We start from the raw sequence: 13,106 nt of genomic DNA on the forward strand, positions 1-13,106 counted from the left end.
CTAATATGCCTAATTGGTAGTAGGCTTTCGAGCCTATACAGCTTGGAGTAAGACAACATGCATAAAGAGCATGATGTGGTCCAATTACTCATTTGTCTAATAATTCTGCACTCCCTGTAGGTGGCGAGAGAACGCCAACCTGAGTGAGTCTTGATTGCAGCTTTGCTAATATTTCAATGTAAATTGATAAGTAAAAGTTATTTTCCAGTAATGCTATGGAAACAGGGTGGGGCCCATTTTTAACTTTACATACGTTTAGGTATAGTCATTCCTAAAGTACTTAAATGCATATTGAGATATATTACTGTGTTTTATTTTTGTACCACTTTCTTGCTCTCGGCTTAGAGTGAACAAGCTTCGCCTATGAACATATTACACTGTATTGCTATAGGAATAGGATGTATTTCTATGCTCTGTTTTCTTCTCTTACAGGTGTTCCAGCACCCATCGCGCCTTACTTGGTTAAGGAGAGACATTGACCGCAGCTTGTAAAACATTGCTAGACTTTCTGTTCTTTACAGGTGTATATAGTAGAGAATTAGGATATAAGGCTATTCCTGTCATTGTATTTTTCCCCTCACTTGTTAGGGTTGTACACCACACGTAAAACTGTAAAAAGTAAGTCTTCTATTTATCTGCCCTTGTGTGCCACTTACCTATGTACACATGTTATGTATACCTGCTTCATGTGATACGCCACATGTATTGTTATTTTGTTTGTCCTTCCCTGTTACCCCACCTATGCCAGTTTTTGCCTGGACATCCAATCAGGCTTGAGAGTATTTTTGTTTTTTTCTGCAAACTCTGAGACGTATGTAGCGCCCCCTTACTTTCAGTATGGGCACTACGCTAAAGTTAGTGGGAAATGGGAGAGTTATTTTGCTCCCATTCATAATTTGCTAAATTTGGGCTGCTGTCATTCCTGAACTGTCCTGTGGGTCAGTCTGCGCTCCGGGGGTGCCGATCCCACCCCTGGGCGACTGTTGGCGCTAGAGGGGTTCTGGCAGAGCCGCTTTTCCCCAGTAGCCAATTAAGAGGAGTTTTCCCTCGCAGGGCATGCTGGGGGAGGGTATATTGGTGGCAGATGCCATTTTTGTTGGTTCTTCGTGGGTTCCGGGTTCCAGCACCCACCTTTAGGGTGTGCGCATCCAACGGACCCCGGCGTTATGGCCTACCAGGCCGGGGTCGCACGCTACGCGGGGCTCCATGTTGATGAAAGGGGCTCCAGTGACTTGCTGGGTCCCCGGCTCTATTGAAGAGATCCCAAGCTATGTGCTGATCGTGGGGGATCGGCTCAAGGAGAACCCAGAGGCGGGTTATCTGAGGGGCTTGGACGAACCATCCGGATCTGGTGACCGGGACATTGACAGGTATGCTTCAACTGTCACCCGGTGACCCTAATCTAATCTACTGGGAGGATTCGTTCAATTCATTTAGCTCATTCAAGTACTAGGCCTGTGGCAGAGGTCCCTAGAGCCAGGTCTGTGGCAGAGGTCTGTTCCTTCCAGCAACCTTAAGTGGCACTTCGGCTGCCAGGCTCGTGGCAGGAGTCTGTCCGGAGGCACTTCACTTACTCTGGCTAGAGTGGCGACGAACTGTATCTACTACTACTGAAAGCAGGATTGCTCTTTCTCATATCCAGGCCTGATACTGCAAAGTTCTCTATTGCTTCATCAACCTTTTCTCTATACCTCATGTTGATGTTGGTCATGTTGGGCCGAGAATAAAGCATTCAGAAAATCTTCATTTATTGTTTTGACATTCGCTCACTAAATCTACTCATCAACTTCACCCCTAGACAATGGTAAAAGGGAACTTAATATGCCGATCCCAACAACAATCAGCGGCTCCTGAGGGGGTAGCGCTACACGTAGTTTCATCCATGCTCAAGGCAGCCGTCAAGGGAACAGGAACCTTGTTCCCAGTACACTGAAAACTTTTAACTCCTAAAATGTGAGTTGCCATTGTTTTTCCTCCTTTTTATTAAACTTGTACAAAATCTTCTCCCCTCTTGTTTTTTTCTGGTGAGAAGACTGGAAGCTTCGTGAAAAATGCTACAGTGGGGGGCTGTGAGATAAAGGCCAGGTCCTACACAATGGGGATACCAAGTCTGGTATGTGTATAGATCTTTGTTGAAGTCAACCTACAAGTTCAGTTGCCATAGGAAACAGCAGTTCTACAAATACAGTGCTGCAACCAGCTTAAAGGTCCTCAACCTGTATAGCTGTCAGCCTATTGTGTCTTGGAGTCTGCCAATTGCTATTGCATCTGCCTAAAGGGTGTTCAGGCCCTAACACTCTCTCCCCCAGCTCTTGTTAGGAGACAATAAATCCCTTTTGTTTGCATTCAAACAGTGACTGGCGCCTAATCATTCTATCTTGCATTACACCCACTATGCCTAGTAACCCACTCTACAAAGAAGGATGTCGGCTCTCCCTGACTCTGAAGTTCACCATTAGGACCCTTGATACATTTTACAAAATAGTTGCATTTTGTTTTTGTCCCTAGAGGGAGCTGCTTGTGTAGTTTTGGAAAGGCAGAAAATGCGGCTATCCCTCAATCTAGAGGAGTAGGGATGAGCTTCGTATTCGAGTCGAACTCACGTTCGACTCGAACATTGTATGTTCGATCGTTCGTCAAATTACGAACGTTTTGGGTCGTTCGCGACAAATTCGAGTTACGTTTCACAGACCATAATTCACTGTGGCATCGCTGGGTGATGATTGGCCAAGCATGCACTATGACCCGCATGCTTGGCCAATCATAGCTTGCAAAAAACGGAGAGCCATAATTGGCCAAAGCCAGGGTGGTGGCTTTGGCAAATTATGGCTCAGGGGGTTTAGTACACGCCCCACACTATAAAAGGCCGCCTGCAGGTCGGCCTTGTGTAGTGTGTTGCGGTGGTTAAGAGAGGACAGAGAGAGTGTCATTTTTTGCAGGTAGATAGCGCAGGCAGGCAGTCTAGTCAGTTAAAGTTACAGGCCCGGATTCAGATACAATAGTGTATCTTTCGGCGGGGGTAACGTATCTCAAATACGTTACGCCGCTGTAAATTAGGGCGCAAGTTCCGTATTCAGAAAGAACTTGCGCCCTAAGTTAAGGCGGCGAAACTTATGTGGTCCGGCGTAAGCCCGCGGAATTCAAATGTGGATGATGTGGGCGTGTTTTACTTAAATTATTGTGACCCCACGTATTTGACGGGGAAATAGGGAAATCTATGCGTAACTGATTCTATGAATCAGTCACATAGATACGACCCCGCAACTCAGAGTTATGACGGCGTATCCGGAGATACGCCGTCGTAACTGCTATCTGAATCCGGCCCACAGTGTGTAGAGGATATATATACATCCCAGGTGTTGTACATATATTTATACACTGTATAGTTTAGCTAGATCAGTTCTTCCTAATTTACTGGCAGGCAGGTGATTGTGCTAGCTGCAGTATTCTTACGTGGTTGGTGTGTACTGGCCGTGTGCTCTGTAGTTTGCACCTCAAGTCTGTGCTATTTTTCGCAATGATTTTCATCCATATTGCAGGGACCAGACATTACATTAAAGCCGCAAACAGTTTTAAATTACTTTTTTCTTATAGTAATCTCATTTTGTGCAGGGACAGTTCTAAACACGTGCCACTTCATAAGGCATATTATAGACACCCAGCAGGTACAATATTTAAAGGAATTTTTCATTTTTTTTTATTTAAGCTTTAATAAAATCACTGCTCCTAAGAGAAAAATTCCTTTAAATATTGTACCTGCTGGGTGTCTATAGTATGCCTGTAAATACGTCTTTGAGAACCCGGGTCTTGCCCGAGGGAACATGTATCAATGGAAAAAAAGTTTTAAAAACGGTCGTTTTTTCATGAGTCCTGAAAAAAACGATTGTTTTTAAAACTTTTTTTCCATTGGTACATGTTCCCTGGGGCAAGACCCGGGTTCTCAAAGACGTTTTACGACAAAAATTGCATATTAGGCTTTAAAATGAGCACTTTTGAATTCGAACATTCGAGTCCCATAGACGTCAATGGGCCATCTGAATTACAGCGGTGGCCGGCGGTGGGTGTGTTTTGGAAGTGCCTATCAGAGCCAGCCTGTGGGCTGTAATCGGCTTCCAATTAACCATAGGGCGCACAGCCACATGCCTCTCAGCCAATCAGGTTCACTGGGTCTGGTTACCGGTAACCTGATTGGCTGAATCGACATCGAGGGAGCGTGGAGGTCTGGAGGAGGATAGCTGATCTGAGAAAGGTAAGTGGCGGGCGATGGGGAGGGGGGGGGGTCAAACTGGTGACAATTGATGGCATGGCACACTGGTGACAATTGATGACATGGCACAGTGGCGACAATTGATGGCATGGCACAGTGGTGACAATTGATAGCATGGTACAGTGGTGACAATTGATGGCATGGCACAGTGGCTGCGTTTCATGGCACATTGGCAACAATTAATAGCATGGCACAGTGGCGACAATTGATGGCATGGCACAGTGGTGACAATTGATGGCATGGCACAGTGGATGCGTTTCATGGCACAGTGGCGACAATTGATGGCATGGCACAGTGGTGACAATTGATGGCACAGTGGCTGCATTTGATGGCACAGTGGCGACAATTGATGGCATGGCACAGTGGCGACAATTGATGGCACAATGGTGACAATTGATGGGCACAGTGGCTATATTTGATGGGCACAGTGAGGCTGCAATTGATGGTTTTTTTTTCTTTGTTTGCGCCCCCCAAAAAATGTGAGCACCAGCCACCAATGGTGGACAGAGTAGACGCCGGAAGTGTCGTAGGTCACCTTGATTACCGCGGTGATCTATGCCATGAAGTCGGAGCAAATACCTGGATTATCTGCTCCCCCCCCCCCCCTGAAAGGTGCCAAATGTGACACCGGAGGGGGGATTCCAAAAAGTGGAAGTTCCATTTTTGGGTGGAACTCAACTTCAAGTAAAAGTAGTCAAATATCCAATAAAAAATCCCACTGATGGGGACATGGGCGTCCGCTCCATAATGACACGCCGCCTTCTGCACATCGGTGGGCACATCGGACAGGCCAGGGTCTGTCCGTGTGTTGCATTGCATACATTTACTCCGCTCTCGTGGCCCGCCCCTATTTGCCGCCAGCCAATGTGATCATCGCACTGCCGCTGCTCCGCTTAGTTTACAGCCCTGCCTGGCGCCTGTCCTGGCGGCGTGACGTCACGGCGGGAGGGGTTTATCATTTATGGCTGGGACTGATGGGAGGAGCGTAGAGAGCTGCCTGCTAGAGGAGCCAGCGCCGCCGAGGAGGGGAAGTTCCACTGGCCAGACTCACCCCATACCAGCAATTGTCTTCATGTAGCTTTAGATGCACACTGTGCAAAGGACACAGTACACTAACTGAAAATACTGCAGCTGCCTGCCTGTGGTATTACTAGTATGAGAACACCAGTAATTGTCTTCAGGTAGCTTTAGGTGCACACTGTGCAGAGGACACAGTACACTAACTGAAAATACTGCAGCTAACACAATCACCTGCCTGCCTGTCAGTATGTTAGGAAGAGAATAACAGGAACAGATCTAGCTGAACTGAATACAGTGTATATATATATATATATATATATATATATATATATATATATATATATATATACATATATATATATATATATATATATATATACATATACATATATATATATATATATACATATATATATATATATATATTAGGGTTGTCCCGATACCACTTTTTTTAGGACTGAGTACAAGTACCGATACTTTTTTCAGGTACTCGCCGATGCCGAATACCGATACTTTTTTTTAAATGTGTCCCCAAATGCAGCCATGTGCCCCCACAAATGCGACCATGTCCCCCCACAAATGCAGCCATGTCCCCCCACAGATGCAGCCATGTCCCCCCCATATGCAGCCATGTCCCCCCCATATGCAGCCATGTCCCCCCCATATGCAGCCATGTCCCCCCCATATGCAGCCATGTCCCCCTATATCCAGCCATGTCCCCCCATATGCAGCCATGTCCCCCCCATATCCAGCCATGTCCCCCCCATATGCAGCCATGTCCCCCCTATATCCAGCCATGTCTCCCCCCATATCCAGCCATGTCCCCCCCCCATATGCAGCCATGTCCCCCCATATGCAGCCATGTCCCCCCATATCCAGCCATGTCCCCCCATATGCAGCCATGTCCCCCCCCATATCCAGTCATGTCCCCCATATGCAGCCATGTCTCCCCCCATATCCAGCCATGTCTCCCCCCATATGCAGCCATGTCCCCCATATGCAGCCATGTCCCCCCTCATATCCAGCCATGTCCCCCCATATGCAGCTATGCCCCCCCCCATATCCAACCATGTCCCCCATATGCAGCCATGTCTCCCCCCATATCCAGCCATGTCCCCCCATATGCAGCCATGTCCCCCATATGCAGCCATGTCCCCCCCATATCCAGCCATGTCCCCCTTACCTGCATGCCGCCGCGCCACCACCTGGTTAATACGGGCGGGGAACATTACAGCTTTCATTTGAATAGCTGTAGTGATTCGCGCCACGCTGCGTATAGACACTCCCCCTTGCTCGGGATTGGACAGTTCACCCGAGCAAGGGGAAGTGTCTATACGCGGCGCGGCGGGAAACACTACAGCTATTCAAATGAAAGCTGTAATGTTCCCCGCCCGTATTAACCAGGCAGCGGGGATGCGCTGGGATGCGGCGTAACGGCGACGGCGGGGGGGGAGTTATATCGGATGAGGCATCGGGGGTATTTGCGGGAGTACAAGTACTCGGAATCGGTCCCGATACCGATACTAGTATCGGTATCGGGACAACCCTAATATATATATATATATATATATTTATATATATATATATATATATATATATATATATATATATATATACACACAACACCTGGGATGCATATACAGTACAGACCAAAAGTTTGGACACACCTTCTCATTCAAAGAGTTTTCTTTATTTTCATGACTATGAAAATTGTAGATTCACACTGAAGGCATCAAAACTATGAACTAACACATGTGGAATTATACAAAACAAAAAAGTTTGAAACAACTGAAAATATATTTCATATTCTAGGTTCTTCAAAGTAGCCACCTTTGGCTTTGATTACTGCTTTGCACACTCTTGGCATTCTCTTGATGAGCTTCAAGAGGTAGTCACCTGGCGCAGCACCCCATCACTCTCCTTCTTGGTCAAATAGCCCTTACACAGCCTGGAGGTGTGATTGGGGTCATTGGGCCAAATCCTCAAAAAACCTGCCTAACTTAACTTTCAGCAGTTAAGTTACACAGGCGTTAAATTTCTACCTAAGTGCCCGATCCACAAAGCACTTACCTAGAAATTACACGCCGTGTAACTTAAGTGCCTCCGTCACAAGGCGGTCGTCTGATCGAGGGGGCGACTCCTATTTAAATGAGGCGCGCTCCCGCGCCGGACGTTCGGCGCATGCGTGTGACGTCATTTTTCCCGACGTCCATCGCGCGAACGTACTTTACGTCGGGCTTTGTGGATTGCGACGGGACAATAAAGTTGCGTCGGGTAAAAAAAAAGTTACGCGCCAGGAAAAAAAATTCGAAATTTTAAAAAAAACGCGGCGATCGAAAAAAAGGTTTGTTTTTACAAGGTCTAAACAGTTTAAGCCTTGTAAAAGCATCCCTAATTTTACGCATGCAAAACGTAACTTACGCAGAAAACACAAAGCTAAAAAGCTTTGTGGATCTGCCTAAGTACTCATTTGCATACGCAAAGCGGCATTTCGACTCAAAATGCCCCCAGCGGCGGATGCGGTACTGCATCCTAAGATCCGACAGTGTAAGTCTATTACAGATGTCGGATCTTCTGCCTATCTTTGGAAAAATCCTTCTGAGGATCATTTCCAAAGATAGGCACAGGGATACGCAGGCTGAACAGCAGTTCCGCCTGCGTATCTCCTTTGAAGATTTGGCCCATTGTCCTGATGGATGGAATAGCATGCCGCTGCAAGATGCTGTGGTAGCCATGCTGGTTCAGTATGCCTTCAATTTTGAATAAATCCCCAAACAGTGTCACCAGCAAAGCACCCCCACACTATCCTCCTCCATGCTTCACGGTGGGAACCAGGCATGTAGAGTCCATGCGTTCACCTTTTCTGCGTCGCACAAAGACATGGGGGTTGGAACCAAAGATCTCAAGTTTGGACTCATCAGACCAAAGCACAGATTTCCACTGGTCTAATGTCCATTCCTTGTGTTCTTTAGCCCAAACAAGTCTCTTCTGCTTGTTGACTTTCTTTAGCAGTGGTTTCCTAGCAGATATTCTACCATGAAGGCCTGATTCACAAAGTCTCCTCTTAACAGTTCTAGAGATGTGTCTGCTGCAAAAGGTGGCTACTTTGAAGAACCTAGAATATGAAATATATTTTCAGTTGTTTCACACTTTTTTGTTATGTATAATTCCACATGTGTTAATTCATAGTTTTGATGCCTTCAGTGTGAATCTACAATTTTCATAGTCATAAAAATAAAGAAAACTCTTTGAATGAGACGGTGTGTCCAAACATTTGGTCTGTACTGTATATATACTGCATACACTGTAACTGCAGCTAAATGACTCGTCTGCCTGCTCTATCTAACTCAAATGAAATGAAACGACACTGTCTCTCTCTCTCTGTCTATCTTTCTCCCCCGCCGCAACACACTACACAAGGCCGCCACGCAGTCTTATATAGTGTGGGGCGTGTACTAAACCCCCTGAGACATAATTGGCCAAAGCCACTCTGCAGGTCATAGTGCATGCTTGGCCAATCATCAGCCAGCAATGCACTGCGATGCTGCAGTGAATTATGGGACGCGACACTCAAATTTTTGCACGCACAGGTGATGTTCGAGTTAAACATGGGTTCGACTCGAACTCGAAGCTCATCCCTACTTCCTAATATACAACAGGCCAGCAGTTGATTCAGGTAGCTGCAGTATATTCAGTCAGTATACTTTATCCTGTGCACAGTGTGCAGCTAAACCTCACTGCAGAGCGTTCCTGTTGTTCTCTTCCTAATATACTACACGCAGGCAGTTGATTCAGGTAGATGCAGTATATTCAGTCAGCAAACTGTATCCTGGGCACAGTGTTCAGCTAAACCTCACTGCAGAGCGTTCCTGTTCTCTTCCTAATATACGACAGGCAGGCAGTTAATTCAGGTAGCTGCAGTATATTCAGTCAGTATACTGTATCCTGGGCACAGTGTGCATCTAAACCTCACTGCAGAGTGTTCCTGTTGTTCTATTCCTAATATACTACAGGCAGGCAGTTGATTCAGTTAGCTGCAGTGTATTCAGTATATATATACATCCCAGCTTTGTGCAGCTACATCTCACTGCAGGCCATTACTGGTGTACCTATTCAAATACATCAAATACAGTATGTCTGGAAGGCCACCAAGGAGAGGCAGACACTCACAGGCCACTAAAAGAGGGCAAGCAGGCTTTGTGTCTAGAGCCAACAGTGCTGGTCGTGGACGCGGTGCATTCTCAGCACGTGGCCGTGGGGCACGCTTGTTCTTTTTTCCGGTAGCGTGGATGACCAAGCCGTCCTCATCTTCCTCATCCTCTGTCACCCAGGCTCAGTCAGAGTTCAAATTGTAGAGGCTAAAAAATGGACAGCCGCACTCCAGAAAACCTTTAGGTTGTCTTTATTGTAAAACGGATGGAAATTGCACTACAGAATACAGCACAAAAATGGGGATAGCAGCCTACGCGTTTCACACTATAGATCAGTGCTTAGTCTCAGTCAGAGTTCCTTGGCTGCCAATGAAGGTGCCAAAGCGGCCTATTCCATTGGCTCAAGGTCATCTGTTACTCCTTTCCTAGCCCCACCATCATGACCTGAGGAGTCCCCCGAACTGTTCGTCCACAGTGTGGGGTACATGCTGCAGGAGGATGAGCAGCATTTTGAAGGCTCTGATGATGGTACCCAGGTTGAGGATGAAGGCAGTAACGTGAGCTTAGGTAGAGGGGTGCCCAAGAAGGACAACAAACTGGCAGTCATGTTCCCCCAGCTGCAGCATACTGCCAAGTTTGCTCCAGTGACGAGGAGGGAGGGGATGATGAGGTCACTGACTCTACGTGGGTGCCTGATAGGAGAGAGGAGGCACATCTCCAACGAGGCAGGATGCCCTCCAGGGACCAGCTTGAGGGCAGCACGACTGCATCACACCGCAGAGCTCCACATGTGCGTTTTTCAAAAAGTTCTTTGGTGTGGGACATTTTTGAGACGTGTGCAGCAAATCGCACAGTTGCTATTTGCAACATATGTCTGAAGCGTATCAAGCGTGGTCAAAACACCAGCCGCTTGGGCACCACATGCTTGACCAGACATATGTCGAACTCCCATGCAGTGCGTTGGCAAGCGTACTTAAAAGACCCACACCAAAGAAAAAGGCGGACCTCTCCTTGCTCCTCATCAGCTGGTATCTCCAACCCCACTATGCCTTCATTTCTCTCAGAAACCTGCACTGAGAGGAATGAAGGTGTAGAATTAGGTGTGGCAAGTGCTTGCGGACAATCTGCTATCGCTACACCAACGTCCGATTGTAGCAGGCGAATTTCCCTACCCCAGTTGTTAAACCGGCGAAAGAAATTTGCTCCCAGCCATCAACATGCCCAGCATTTGAATGCTAGCATGGCTAAATTTCTAGCACTCCAACTGCTGCCTTTTCAGCTGGTAGACTATGCCCCCTTTTGTGAGTTTGTGGAATGTGCGGTACCTCAGTGGCAGGTTCTCAAACGCCACTTTTTTCCTACCGGTATGTGGAAGGCAATATCCATGCCTCGCTAGACAGGGCGGTCAGCGGTAAGGTTCATATTACCGCTGACTCATGGTCCAACAGGCATGGACAGGGACGTTACCTATCTTTCACAGCGCATTGGGTGACTCTGCTGGCAGCTGGGAAGGATGCAGGACAGGGCAAAGTAGTGTTGGAGGTTGTTCCGCCACCATGCCCCCAAAATGCTACTACTGGTGATTGTGACACACCTCTCTCCTCTACCCCCTCCTCTTCTTCTTCCTCCATGGCCTCTTCCTGTGCTGTTTTGTCCTCAGAACCAGTGGTGCTTTGTAGGCGTTCAAGGGGCTATGCAGGTACGCAGGCAAAAAGATGCCATGCAGTGCTTGAGCTGGTGTGCTTGGGGGATAAGAGCCATGCTGGGGCAGAGGTTCTGTCAGCTCTGCAGGGCAGGCTCAGAGGTGGTTGACGCCACGCCAGCTTCAGCCAGGAATGGTGGTTTGCGACAATGGCACCAACCTCCTCTCCGCCCTCAAACAGGGACAACTGACCCATGTGCCCTGTTTGGCTCACGTACTTAACTTGGAGGTGCAGCAGTTCTTGGGCAGGTACCCGGGCTAACAGGATGTCCTAAAGCAGGCCAGGAAACTGTGTGTGCATTTCTGCTGGTCATATAATGCCAGTGCTCAGCTCATAGGATATTGTTTATACATGCAATAATTGTATTCAGCCGTATAAATGATTTGTTACGTACTGCATAATACTGTATGATTTTTTTATGTCTTTTGTATTGCCGCAACTCATATCCTATTTATTCTTCCCTTTTTCCCCTTTTGATACATGTGAATAAATACTTTTTTTCACTTAAATTGCATCCTACTTGTCTAATTGAGCTGCCTAAAAACCCCATTCCGGAAACTTTCTCTGTTGTATATACCGGGGTGAGCAGCATATTCTCTCCACTCTATGTGTTTTGTCCCTTCTACGTGCTCAGCTGGCTGACCTTCAAAAGAAATACAACCTGCACAAGAACCGCCTAATCTGTGACAGGTGGAACTCTATGTTGGCCATGCTGCGGCGGCTGCACACGCAGCAGAGGGCCATCAATGAGTATCTGTGTCAATATAACACCAGGACAGAGTCGAGCTTGTTTTTTTCCCCCCACGCCAGTGGGCCATGATCAGGGATGCATGCACTGTCCTTTCACCATTTGAGGAGGCCACGAGGATGGTGAGCAGTGACAGTGCATGCATCAGTGACACTCTCCCTCTTATCCACCTGTTGGAGCACACGCTGCGTGGAATAATGGACAGGGCATTTGAGGCAGAACAGAGGGAGGAAGAGGAGGACTTTCCTACCTCTCAAGGCCCCCTTTATCCAGACAGTGTTCCTGCTTGCCCGCCTACCACACAGGAAGAGGACGAGGAGGAGGAGGATTCTGTCAGCATGGAGGTGGAGCCTAGCACTCAGCATCAACAGCAGTGTTCAAGGGATCAATTACAGTCCCAAGAAACCCATGGACTTGTACGTAGCTGGGAGGAGGTGGCTGCGGATCATGTCGTCCTTATTGACCCAGAGGACTCCACACAAATGCCTCAGCAAACGTACGCTGCATGGCCCCCCTGATCCTGCAAAGCTTGCAGAAGGATCCTCGTATTCATGCTATCAAGGAGAGGGATCATTATTGGCTGGCAACCCTCCTTGATTCACGTTACAAGGGTAAGGTTGCGGATCTTATCTTGCTGGCGCAGAGGGAGCAGAGGATGGAACATCTTCGGGAGGCCTTGCAGAAAGGTCTGTGCAACGCGGTCCCAGAGACTGGGAGGTTACAAAATCCTGGTCCTGGACAACGTGTTGCTGAGGCTTCGGTCAGTCAAAGAAGGAGCGGTGGAGAAGGTGGCCGTCTGACCGATGCGTTCAGAATTTTTTTTAGTCCGCAGCCCCAAGGTATGACCGGTTCCAGCAACCATCGCCAGCGTCTGTTTTACATGGTGCAAGAATACCTAGGGGCAAGATCAGACTTGGACATCTTTCCCACCAAAAATCCTCTGGGTTACTGGGTCTTGAGGATGGATCATGGGCCAGAGCTTGCACAGTATGCAATTGAGCTCCTGGCCTGTCCTGCATCCAGCGTTCTTTCGGAACGCACATTCAGTGCTGCTGGAGACTTTGTAACCGATCACAGGGTGCACCTGTCCACCGACTCGGTTGATCGACTGACCTTCATAAAAATGAATCAGTCTTGGATCACCACCAGCTACCAAGAACCTGATGCTGACGTAACCGAATATATATTTTTTTAAATGTCAGATCCCTTCAAGACTG

The sequence above is a fragment of the Rana temporaria genome, chromosome 11, assembly GCF_905171775.1.
Source record: "Rana temporaria chromosome 11, aRanTem1.1, whole genome shotgun sequence".
Lineage (NCBI taxonomy): Eukaryota > Metazoa > Chordata > Amphibia > Anura > Ranidae > Rana > Rana temporaria.